Source organism: Papaver somniferum, chromosome 7 (assembly GCF_003573695.1).
Source record: "Papaver somniferum cultivar HN1 chromosome 7, ASM357369v1, whole genome shotgun sequence".
Classification (NCBI taxonomy): Eukaryota; Viridiplantae; Streptophyta; class Magnoliopsida; order Ranunculales; family Papaveraceae; genus Papaver; species Papaver somniferum.
In genome coordinates, this window is record NC_039364.1 from 223,050,348 (window position 1) to 223,063,311 (window position 12,964).

Genomic DNA, 12,964 nt, shown 5'->3' on the forward strand with positions numbered 1-12,964 from the left:
ACAAACAAGCTTGAGATAGCAACGCTTGCGAGTTCGACCGAGCAATGCTCTAACAATCTCCCCCTTTGTCAATTTTAGTGACAAAACTATCAATACATATGGATTAGAAATAAATAAAATTTGAAGGTTCTCATCCAACATGCTTTATTTTCTTGGTTCTTTAACATTCCTTGAATTCTTCGTCACTCCAAGTACTCCCGTGATTCTGAACATGTTCAACTCAGCATCATTGTTGTTGAAGATCCGTAGCTATAATAATATAAGAAAACAACTGTTCTCAAATATTGTTATACAGTGTCATAGTATTATTATACAACATCAAAGTTCAATTGTATCACAACTTTGACATTAATACTACGGTGATATGTATCGCTCCCCTTAGTCAATACTTCATCTCACAATGAAAACCACTACCCTTTACATAATGATCTGTAAACCATATGTGTAATGTGAACTAAAAAAAAATTCTTCCCATTATTGTCAATATAAATTGGCAAAGGTACGGAAACTAGCGGGATCACAATGAAATTCTCAAAGAGATTATTCATGACTAAAAGAGAACATATCAACTTGGTTTAGATGATTTCACATAGTCGAAACTTAGTGTATTCATCAAGGAGTTTATAAAGATACAAGAAAATTCCTACAATATTCCACAACCGCACTCTCCAAAAAGATTTGGAAATTAAGCATAAGTTCAAATAAGAACTCTCTCCCATAAAATGTCATTCCCGAAAGAACAACAAGAGCGGCCTTACTTTTACAAGAAAAGAAGGATTTCTTTGAACATTAACAAATCACATGAAACATGAATTTGTATCCAGAAAACTCAAACAAATTAACCACAAGAGAAACTTAATAATTAATTTAATTGGAAATGCTCAACATAAGAAAACTTACGGAGCCATACAGTAGTTTCACATAAAAGTGGATCAGGGAAAGATCAATGATGCGGAATATTCAAAAGTTCATTATATCTTTTATCAATATTTGCATAAAGACATAATAGACTTAACTTTTGACACATATGAGATAATCATAGTTCACGGACGTAAACACATATATCCTATAATATTTTTGCAATATATAAAACTATAAAGATTAATACTGCAAAATCATCTTCCAAATAACTTAGAATTTTAAAAAAATAAATCTAAAACACTGCAAGATGAAAATCGTTGGCAATAGCTATGTGTAATCACAATATATGTTATTCCAAACCCTAGTTATCCTTCTTAAAACACAAGAATAAATTCTCATAAGAAGTTTCCTAGACAAAATAAAACTAAAAGTATACTAAAATCAAAGTACACTTCTGGAACCCTCACGGGTTTTGAGACCTTCGAGCTTGTGATTGACAGCATCAACTACTTCTTCGGAGAAGATATTCTCATTAAGAAGATCCTTAACATGTTTCTTCATGAGAACAATGTCAGAGTTAACCTTTTTTTAACTCAGTACGTAACACATTGAGACCTTTCATAGTATCAACGAGTTGCAGTTTTGCTTCCTCAAAGTATTTAAGAAAATCATGAACCACTTCAGCAGAAACCATTTCATCATGCTCTACATCTTGATGAGTATATGCATAATAGCATGAGACATCAGAATAATCATCAGGATTTTGAGCTTTGACATCGTCGGTATCCACTACAGTTCTTTTCTTCTTCCTTTTAGAATCGTAACCCATACCTTTTTCAAGAAACCCTTTCGTAAAATCACAAGTGCGAGAAGGAGATGACATTCTTGATATGAGAAAAATAACCTACAGTGAGATAACTCAACATCATAGAATAGGTATATAAATGGTTTCACAAGGAGTAACTTTAGGGTTTCTAAAAATTGGTTCCTGTACTCGTACGAAAACCAATATGGTCCCATATAAAACTTTAAAAAACTGTAAAGTTCCTCTTTTCAAGGTAAAAAGATCACAGCAAAATTTTGCTACGTGAATTTTTTTCACACATCTTGGATCAATAAATTTTATGTTCTCAGAGAAGGAAAATTTAGAGCACAAGAGCAGCACACATATCAAATGTAAACAAACTTTTTCAAAAATAAAAAATAGACACTTGAAGTGATTCACGAAAAAAAAAATACTTAGGCAAGGCTGTCCGTATGCAATAGTCTAACTATGAACGATAATAAAATAGCTCAACTAACCTGACTTTACCAATAAGCATACCTGATTATCAACAAATCTTAGTCAACATGATTTTTCATGAGTAAGATTCCAATCCTTGTAATTAATTAACACAAGTATGAGCTTTATGCTCATCAAATAAAAATTGTTCATGGTTAATTAATCCTCTTTTTCCTTCTAATTTTTGGAGAAAACCCTTTATGATGTGAAAGAGTATCATAAAACTTGCTATTATCAAAGTATGAGACTAAGTTTGAATCCTTACCAGAAGAAGATTGTTTGGAGGATTTTTACATCCAGTTGATAAGATCCTTGTAACCTTCAATTATTAGATTAAGGTTGTCCTTCATATATCCATTGTTGTTTTCACCTACTGGTATCTTTCTCATATCATAAACATCATCCTTCACCTTGGGTTGAGAGAGACCTTTCTGAAATCTTCTTGACTGATTTGCATTAATGCTACAATTAGTATGAACGTTAGATGAGAAGATTGAACTGACTTTCCTAGAAGAATTCACAGGGTGAGTGATAGACACATTTTTGTGTCTAAGTTGTCCTCAATTTTCTCTATGTTGGTACTCGATTTCGTACTTATTATGATGTTTTCTGTGTTTGTGGGTATTTTTGGGAAATAAACATTTTTGGAGAAAACGGTTCGAAAAATTATGCGGAGCACCCCGGAGGACATTTTCTATGAGGACTCTCACTTTGGTTAAGGGACACCTCAATTACTAAGGTGCACCCACAGGACACTCCAAGACAGCTACTATTCGCACCCCTACTCTGGATAGGGGCGACCCTTTCTTCCTCACGGATTGGGTAGATTTTGGCGGGAAAACTGAGTTCAAAATTCAGTTTTTTCAGCGTGATTTACAGGAGAGATTTGAAGAGATTCAAGGGAGGATTTTTGTTCGGATGGTCCTGCTAGAGCATGAGAGAGATGTTATGTGTATTTTGATCGGTCAGAATTGACTGTATAATCGTGTTGGAGGAAACAGAGGTGTAGAGAGTTCACGGCTTGCTGGAAATTTCTGGATTTGGTTTTGCATGAGATTTTGTCGGACTTGGTTGTCGAGTTGGATTTGATTAAGCCTGTTTCGATAAAACAGGATTGGTAGGTCCGTCAGATTCAAAAGAATAGAGGTCGTTACACAGTTTTGAAGAAATCAGAGAAGTATTCATTCCCGAGAGATATTTTTGCGATCTCTTTTATATTTGGAAGGTTAGCGTGTGTTTGAGGGAGTTGTACACAATTTAGAAGATGCTGGAAACGTTTTGGGAGTATGTGTGCCTCAACATACGCGTGGAGAAGCTGAGAATAGAAACTATTCCTCGTGTCTGGCAGCAGAGAATAATCCTCGATTAAGAGAAGATTTTGGGGAGTTATGGTGAGATATCTTGGTCTTGCTGGGTATATAAAAGGTTCTGAAGGTGAACATGAGGGATATGGAGAGTTAGGGGAAGAAACAAAGTGAGAAAATTAGAGTTGCAGAGCAATTCTTCTGCTGCTGCAACAAGATGAACATGAAGAACATATAACTGTGAAGAACAGTTGTTTTTATCGTCTTATATTTTATGTTTTGTAATAGTCCATTGATAGGCACATTTTTTTGTCTTATGTAATCTCAATTGTATATATTATTAGTGCTCGATTTTATATTTATTATGGTTTTTTATGTCCCTGTAGGTATTTTTGGAGAAATAAGCTTTTGCGGCGAAATTGGTTAAAAAAGTGGTTTTTGCGCTCGTGGGAGAAAATTACTATACGGACTCTCGCTTTGGATAAGGGGTAACCTAATTACTAAGGGGTGACCCATTTCCAGGCATCTGCTAAAGGGAAACCAGCACAGGATAGGGGGAGGTCATCTTCATCGTTTTAAAAACTGAAATTGGCGGGAAATTTTGTGCATGCAACTGGCAGAGTTGGGGATTGATTTCGAAGGTGTTTTAGTGAGATTCAATCGCCAGAATTGATTGGGCTGGACGTGGTTCAACTAAACAAGCCTGGTATAGTCGTTTGTTTGGATCGAATTGGGCTAGAAACCGAGTTGGAGCTAAACATGGAAAGTGTTTTTACACGGACCCTATTGAGATTATTTTTAGAAGTTCTAGAGAGACTAAAAACCTAAAACTCTTCCTAAAGATACATATCTATCTAAGGAAGAGTTTGAGACAATCGGGAAATCTCAGAAACGCGTAGAACAATTTAGAGAAAAGATTATTTCCGTAACTGCCAAGAAAAGAAAAGAAGAGATTTCGAGAAGTTTTGGGGAGATTAAATCTCTCTGTTGGCTATATATAAGTTGCTGAGAGTTCATAGAAGGGAGTCGAGACTTTGGGGGACCGAGCAGAGGGCTTGGTGAAGCTGCAGAGGTGAAAATCAAGAGTTGCAGAGAAGACGTTTCTGCTGCTGAAGAACAACGTCGTAGAACACTTCGCAACTTAGCAAGAAACTGTTACCTAATCTTTCAAATCCAATACCTTTGTAACAGCTTTGCAACAACTATTCCTGTTAGAATTTATTTGTAAGGGCAGCTTCCGTAACAGTGGGTTCTGTAACAATTATATCTGTTACAGATTCACTTCTTCAATAAAAACACCTATTTAATCATGGCTCAAATAGGTGTTTTTATTGAAGAAGTGAATCTGTAACAGATATAATTGTTACAGAATCCACTGTTACGGAAGCTTCCCTTACAAATAAATTCTAACAGGAATAGTTGTTGCAAAGCTGTTACAAAGGTATTGGATTTGAAAGATTAGGTAACAGTTTCTACGAAGTGTTCTACGAAGTTGTTCTTCAGCAGCAGAAACGTCTTCTCTGCAACTCTTGATTTTCACCTCTGCAGCTTCACCAAGCCCTCAGCTCGGTCCCCCAAAGTCTCGACTCCCTTCTATGAACTCCCAGCAACTTATATATATAGCCAACAGAGCGATTTAATCTCCCCAAAACTTCTCGAAATCTCTTCTTTTCTTTTCTTGGCAGTTACGGAAATAATCTTTTCTCTAAATTGTTCCACGCGTTTCTGAGCTTTCTCGATTGTCTCAAACTCTTCCTTAGATAGATATGTATCTTTGGGAAGAGTTTTAGGTATTTAGTCTTTCTAGAACTTCTAAAAATAATCTCAATAGGGTCCGTGTAAAAACACTTTCCATGTTTAGCTCCAACTCGGTTTCTAGCCCAATTCGATCCAAACAAATGACTATACCAGGCTTGTTTAGTTGAATCACGTCCAGCCCAATCAATTCTGGCGATTGAATCTCACTAAAACACCTTCGAAATCAATCCCCAACTCTGCCAGTTGCATGCACAAAATTTCCCGCCAATTTCAGCTTTTAAAACGATGAAGATGACCTCCCCCTATCCTGTGCTGGTCTCCCTTTAGCAGATGCCTGGAAATGGGTCACCCCTTAGTAATTAGGTTACCCCTTATCCAAAGTGAGAGTCCGTATAGTAATTTTCTCCCACGAGCACAAAAACCATTTTTTTAGCCAATTTCGCCGCAAAAGCTTATTTCTCCAAAAATACCTACAGGGACATAAAAAGCCATAATAAATATAAAATCGAGCACTAATAATATATACAATTGAGATTATATAAGACACAAAAATGTTCCTATCAAATACCCCCAAACTTATTATTTGTTAGTCCTCGAGCAAATCAAATAGAAAATAAAATCCTAACTCACTGTCGCAGGCATCGTCAATTGCATTTAGCGTATGCAATAAGCCTTTAAACCCCTAAGTGTCCCTAGTGGCGGAGTGTTGTCTCCGGAGGGCTTACAATAGATATACCCAGAAAACCTTTACACTCCAGACCCTAACTATCTAGGCAGAACCTTGGAAGGCACTAAAGAATCTCCTTGGTTGGCATACTTATTGACTACAGGAGGAAGTACCCTGATGCGAAATTCCAATTGATGTACACGAGTTTGCACTCAAGCATACTAAAATTCATATAAAGTGACAAAACTCTACTCAAATAGTTGCACTATGGACATCAATATCCGGAGTCAAAACTAATCACATGGATAGATCAAGAAGATGGATATAGAAAAACATAGATGGTTTTGATGTTTACTAAGTGAACGGTGTTTTTCATATCTGTATGAAGGCCTCCGCCAAAATGAACCTATCCTAATGGATTGAGATACTAGTCTGACTAATATCAACACACTGGCATATACAAGGGAACCAGTGATCGATAATACTAATTCTAGTTCAACACAACTGGCATATACAAGGGAACCAGTGGTCGACTTTATTCACTGAAAAAAAAAATTCTTTTTTTTTTTCTTTGATCCGTTTGGTCTAATTGGTCTAGTTTTTTTTTTTTTTTGATCCGTTAGCTCCTCATATTAATCACTTGCTCAAAATATTTGTTTATGGTTCAAAAGTTGATTAAAAGATGAAAAACTATAACTCTGAATGTTTGCAACGGTGTATTGGAGTCGCAAAACGAATGACTGACTGTGACAAATAAGTTACTGTAGCAGAGTTACAAATTTGAGACGTTGTTCTTATTTGCAACGGATGTTCTTCAGCAACAGCAGCAGAAATACGGGTTTCCTGCAACTTGATCAATTCGCCTCTGTAGTGTTACAAACTCCTCTGCGACTGCTCCAATAACTTCGTTTTCTTCCCTGAGACTTAAACACACCTTTTATACTACTCAGAAACCTAAAAATAGCATTGGTAACAACTTGAATTGTGGGACCCACCTATCACTTAGAGAAACATGGTTTAAAAACAAAATAAAATAAAAATAGAAGTGAAAAGGACTCAACGATATATGGTGAAACTATCATGTTATTTCTAACACCTGAGCTCTGTGCTTTTATGAATAAACTCTTCTAGATGTTTTCATCTAATCAGATTGGTTCCTTAACTCCTACGAGCAAAATGCTTCCATCCACTTAGATTAGTTAGTGCAATCCTCAATAGGCATAAATTTCTAGGTTCTGGAGTTTATTTATTCATACTGCAACTAAAAAGTTTTCCCCATACCCCCAAACTTAAATCTAACATTGTTCTCAATGTTCTAAAGATAAAATTAAAAGCATGAACAAGGAGAAACTGTTACCATTTGAAGCAAAAGAGATAAGGAAAGATATTACCATGTTGCATGAGATTGGGTTACCTCCCAAAAAGTGCTAAATTTAAAGTCTTCAGCCAGACGTCAAATACCACAAAATGGCTAATTACCTTTCAAATCATATATCAATAGTCGAAACAACTGTGGGTCAACAAAAGCAAATAAAATTGCCACAATTATCAGACAACTGCACCAAAACAGAAAAATGAACAGACATAGCACATCCTCATCCAAGGTTTCCTGCAAGACAACTGGGTTTTTCTGTTGTGCCCATTTTGGCTTCATATGAATGTCTTGACAAATTGACTCATTCGAACAACAAGTCTTTAGAATTTCCTCCTGGACAATATCAGGAGGATCCGGTTGCGGAGTCGGAAGTGACTCAGGTAATAACTCAGGTACACTAGGCTCGAATCCCAAGTAAGGGACTTCTAATGGAGATAATTGACCATTACTACCCCCAAACTTAGGGTAGTCAGTATTCTCGGACAAACCTCTAACTATTGCTTGAATTTCTGGATCCTCAGAGTCTTTAAAATACTCAAGAGCTTCTTCTAGTTCAAAAGTTTGGTCACCTAACTGACTTAAGAGAATTTCCTCATCAAGTTCATCTAAGGAATCACCAAATAAAGTGTCGTCCCAATAATCCTGAGTTAGATCCTGAACTAAAGTGCTAATCATATTCACTTCTTCTAAATCATCGGAAGGTTGTCTATTAACGTTAAAGACATTTACTTCAGTGGTCATATTACCAAAGGATATGTTCATAAGTCCAGTCCTACAGTTGATGACAGCGTTAGCTGTGGCTAAAAATGGGCGACCTAAAATCACCGATATTTGAGCACTAGGATCCTGAACAGGCTGAGTATCTAGAACAACGAAATCCACTGGATAAATAAATTTATCAACCTCAATCAGAACATCCTCTATGACACCACGAGGTATTTTGAAAGACCTATCAGCTAATTGCAATGTCATTTTAGTCGGTTTCAACTTACCAAGACCTAGCTGGTTGTATACATGATAAGGGAGTAAGTTCACACTAGCTCCTAAGTCAAGCAATGCCTTATCTACTGAATAATTACCGATCACACAAGATATGGTGGGGAATCCATGGTCTTTATACTTAGGGGTTATTTGGTTCATAAGGATTGAACTTACCTGACCAGCTAAAAAGGCTTTCTTATGGACATTAAGCTTACGCTTTCGTGTACAAAGGTTCTTAAGGAACTTGGCATAAGCAGGCATTTGCCTAATTGCTTCTAATAAAGGGATGTTAATGTTTACCTGCTTAAATATCTCTAGTATTTCGTTGAAAGTCGACTCTCTCTTTGTTGGAGCTAACAACTGTGGATATGGGTCTTTGGGTACAAAATGAGACCTGTCGGGAACCACATTGGCATCACTAGAAATTTTATCGGTTTCTTCAGTTAGTGGCTCCTTCTGGGGCTCATCTTGGGAACTAGAAGGTGGATCTACAGTATGTCCACTATTAGGCATGGCTACCTTATTGTCTACCGTTTTACCACTCCTAAGGGTTGTGACAGAATTCACTTGATTAAATGGTTTTGCACCTACTTCATTAACTCCTCTAGGGTTGGGTATCGGTTGACTAGGGAACTTACCTTTTTCTCTTAGATACTCATTGATCTGACTAACCTGGTCTTTCAATTCAGAAATGGCCTGACTATGTTCTTGTCATATCCTATTACTAGATTTTATGCTTTGTGAAAGCAATTGACGCATATTTTCAGTATTTTGAATAAACGAGGTGAGAGTTTCCTCTAGACTTAAGATTTTCTTATCAGACTGATTCTGAAACTGAGTTGATCCTGAAGTATTCTTAGTATAGCCAAAATCTGGGGGAACATTAGAATTACTAAACTGACCTTGGTCCTTAGACCGTGAAAGGTTCGGATGGTTTCTCCAACCAGGATTATAGGTTTCTGAATATGGGTCAAACTTCTGACGGTTATCAAACCTAGTTTTATTATAGAGAGCATTGGCTTTCTCTTTATTATTCTGGCATTCCCAAAAAGGCTCTACTCTACCACTAGTGTGACCCAATTCTAAAGCTTCTAACCTTTTTGCTATAACAACAATTTTGGCATCTGATTCATAGCCTCCTTCTACCCTATTAACGTTTCCTCTACCTAGAAGAATTGTTCTCTTGGGTTCCTTACAATATTCCCATTGCTGGGTATTTTCGGCGATTTCATTCAAAAATTCCATCGCCGAATCAACAGTTTGGTTTTCAAAACCACCAGTGCATAGAGACTCAGCCATGGTTGTTTTCGAATAATCTAAACCCTCATAAAGGATTTGAACTAGCCTAACCTTTTCTAAACCATGATGAGGACATTGGGCTAATAAGTCATTGAACCTTTCCAAATACCTATATAATGATTCTCCCTCCTGTTGAGAAAATATGCAGATTTGCGTCCTAATAAACAATTTTTTGTGCCTATGGAAAAAATTGTTCAAAAAGGCAGATGTAAGTTGTTCATATGTTTCTATTGAACCGGAAGCCAAACTATATAGCCACGATTTGGCTTTATCTTTCAGGGAAAAAGGAAATAACCTAAGTTTCAAAGCATCATCATCAAGGTCTCTAATCTTTAGGGTACTACAAATTCCCTCAAAATCCCTAACATGGAAGTATGGGTTTTCATTTTCTTTCCCTAAAAAGATTGGGAGCATCTGTAGGGTCCCAGGCCTAAGTTCATAATTTGCTTCAGTTTCGGCTAACCTGATACAAGAAGGACGAGTAGTCCTAGTTGGGTTCAACAAAGCTTTCAAAGTTGCCATTGCTGGCACTATCGGGATATTTGGGATTCTATGCAATCACAAAACAAGGCTGACTCAACCAAATCAAACCTAATTTTGCTAGCAAACAAAAATCATGATGGTTCCACTTAGATAGTTTCTAGACTAGCTTCTATTCTTTCGAAAAGGAACTCGTTACAATCTGAGCAAACCCCTCTGGAATCAATCCGAGTCAAAGTAAGTTGAATCGAGGCGAGGGAAGCTCAGTGGAGCTTTGATACCCAAGGCCTCACCGGTTACAAGGCGGCGCAATCACGCATTCAACTCACGAAACCATCATGAACTTCGAAGTATGCTCAAAAGAGTAACCAATATTTTTCGAACGACTTTCCTATTAAGCTCGTTACCCTATCGGTCTCGTTCTAGTCAAAATTTTAGGCTTAGGTTCGCGTTTGGTTTCGTTTTCCTAAGGCGGGCAAGAAGAGAACGGTGATGAAATCCGAACCCTTATCTTGTATGGACAGTCCTTGCCCTTTACTAGGAAATTAAAGCAGTCGTTTTCAAGTCCTCAGCATATATGCAAACGAAGGAATACAGTAAACCCGCTGACAGGGGATTCGTGGGTGTTTCGAAAAACTTACCTCCCGTACCAGACGGGCGAAGAACCGCTGAAGTCGACTCGGGCCACGACTCCTATGTCATGTACGAACCCGAGGGGCCGAGGCGATATCGTAATCACCGTCCTTCTCTGCACACAGTTTTTATTTAAACCAACCCTTCCGTAGGGTTTAAAAATAATAATGTCCCAGTCCAAAAATAAAGTCCAAAAAGTGTCCAAAAATAAAAAGAAAAATTACAAAAAATAAAACCCTATTTAAAGTTTCTAAAAATAAAACAAAATAACTAACACAAAATATTCTTCTTAACTCCTTTCGGATTCCTCTTTTCTTTCCTTCTTTGGCGATGCTTTCCTTTTATAGAACTTTTTCCTTCCTTGTAGCTTTTCTCCAATCTGAAAAGAATTGAAAAATACCAAAGGCGTAAAAGAGAACAAAAATTCTAAAAGAGATAAAATAAATCTAAAACCTAAAACCTAATACAAATCCGCGTCGGCGGCGCCAAAAATTAATCACTTGCTCAAAATATTTGTTTATGGTTCAAAAGTTGAATTAGAGTGATTGAGTTACAAAGAAAAAGAAAAAAAAAGACCAGACCAATTAGTGATTGAGTTACAAAGAAATATTTTGAGCGTGTTTTTGACATGAGGAGCTAAACCCCAACACTGGGATGATGGAGGAATCCCTATTTCACAATCACTTGGTAACTATAATTGATTCTTTATGACTTTTGCACTTGTTTTAATCGATTTATGTCGCATGCTGGGTTTTAGGAACTTTTGATGCGTCATGCTTGTGATTTACATATAATTCTTTATAAAATCTACTTTTGGCAAATAAAAGAGTCAACAAAAGAGCTAGAATTGTTATGAGTCATCATATGAACCAATTGAATGTGATTAGTGGTGAAATCCTAAGTCTCAGTACCTCTCGATATTCGTGACGACCTTGTGAATATATTTTTAGTATTTTTATTCTTAGTTCTTAAATCAAACCTTTACACAATCCGAGTTGAACGAACTTTACTACCACTTAAAAACTACATCATCCATTAGCAACGCCTACCTTCAGTTTGTTCTGAGATTCTGTAACGCTCATAAAGCGTTGCAAACTCGCTTCTTTGATCATTTTCTCCAATTTCACCATTGTAAGCACCTTTTTGAGCAATAAAAATATATTTTGAGAGTGTCTACAATATGCTGAGCTAGAACCCATCACTGGGACGACGGAGGAGGCTGTTTTTCGTTCATGTGGTAATTAAAATAATTCTTTTATAGCTATTTGCATAGAATTTAATTGTTTTATGATTTCTATTAATTATTTGTTATTTTTTTTTGATGTCGCATGCTTAGTTTTAATTACTTTTGATGCGTCATGCTCACAACTTACAACTAATGTTTTACGAAATCTACTTTGGAAAAGAATAGAGTTATTGTTTCTTTTGTTTTGAGCTATAAATGTCTAGGATTAATTTATGAACCCATGAACATGAAAAACAGTAAAATCCCGAGTCCCGGTAAATTCTTCATCCTGTGACCATATTTTGTATATTTTTTCTTATTTTTAGTATTTTCTATATTTAAGCCTAAATCAATCTCAACAAAGTCCGAGTGAACGACAACTCTATTTACCACTATATAAAATTCGATTAGTGAGTACTGAAACCAATTGGTTTAAACATCCGAATTTCAGTTACACCTTTGAGTATTAAATCTAAGGTGTGTTGAAGTCGACCAAAATAGTTTTCATTCAACCTCAATTTGCTCTTCCGTTGAACATGTCCTTTTGAATCACAAAAGAGACATACTTTCTGATCACCAGTGTGATTAAAGTATGTAGGATTAGCAACATCATTAGAAGATTTCTCCTTCAGTGAGATGTGGTGTTTCCTTGATCAGTGGAAGAACCAAACACCTTTTTAGCAATGGGAAGGGTATGCAATTTAGCTTCTGGAACTGGTTTCATCAGAGAAACGTGATTACGTGTAGTCACGTTTTCCAACATCACAGTGGAGTCTGAAGCAATTGGTATAGTGGAATTCTCAAAACATCCTTTACAATGAATAGAAAGTTTACTCAATAGGCGTTCGATTTCCAAGGCATCCTCTTTGAGTTTAGCCTCGAGTAAAGTTCGAGATGAACAAACCGTGGCATTTTCCTCACAAAGAATCCTTAATTGGGAATCATGATCCTTTACCATACCAATGATCATGTTGACCTTGTGTTTCAGCCTATTGATTTCAACAACCTGGATTCTAATATGACTTAGAATTGTTGCACTCTCTTAGGTTGCTTCCCTTTCTACTTCAGAGTCAGACTCGTCAGTAAGATAATTAGGGTA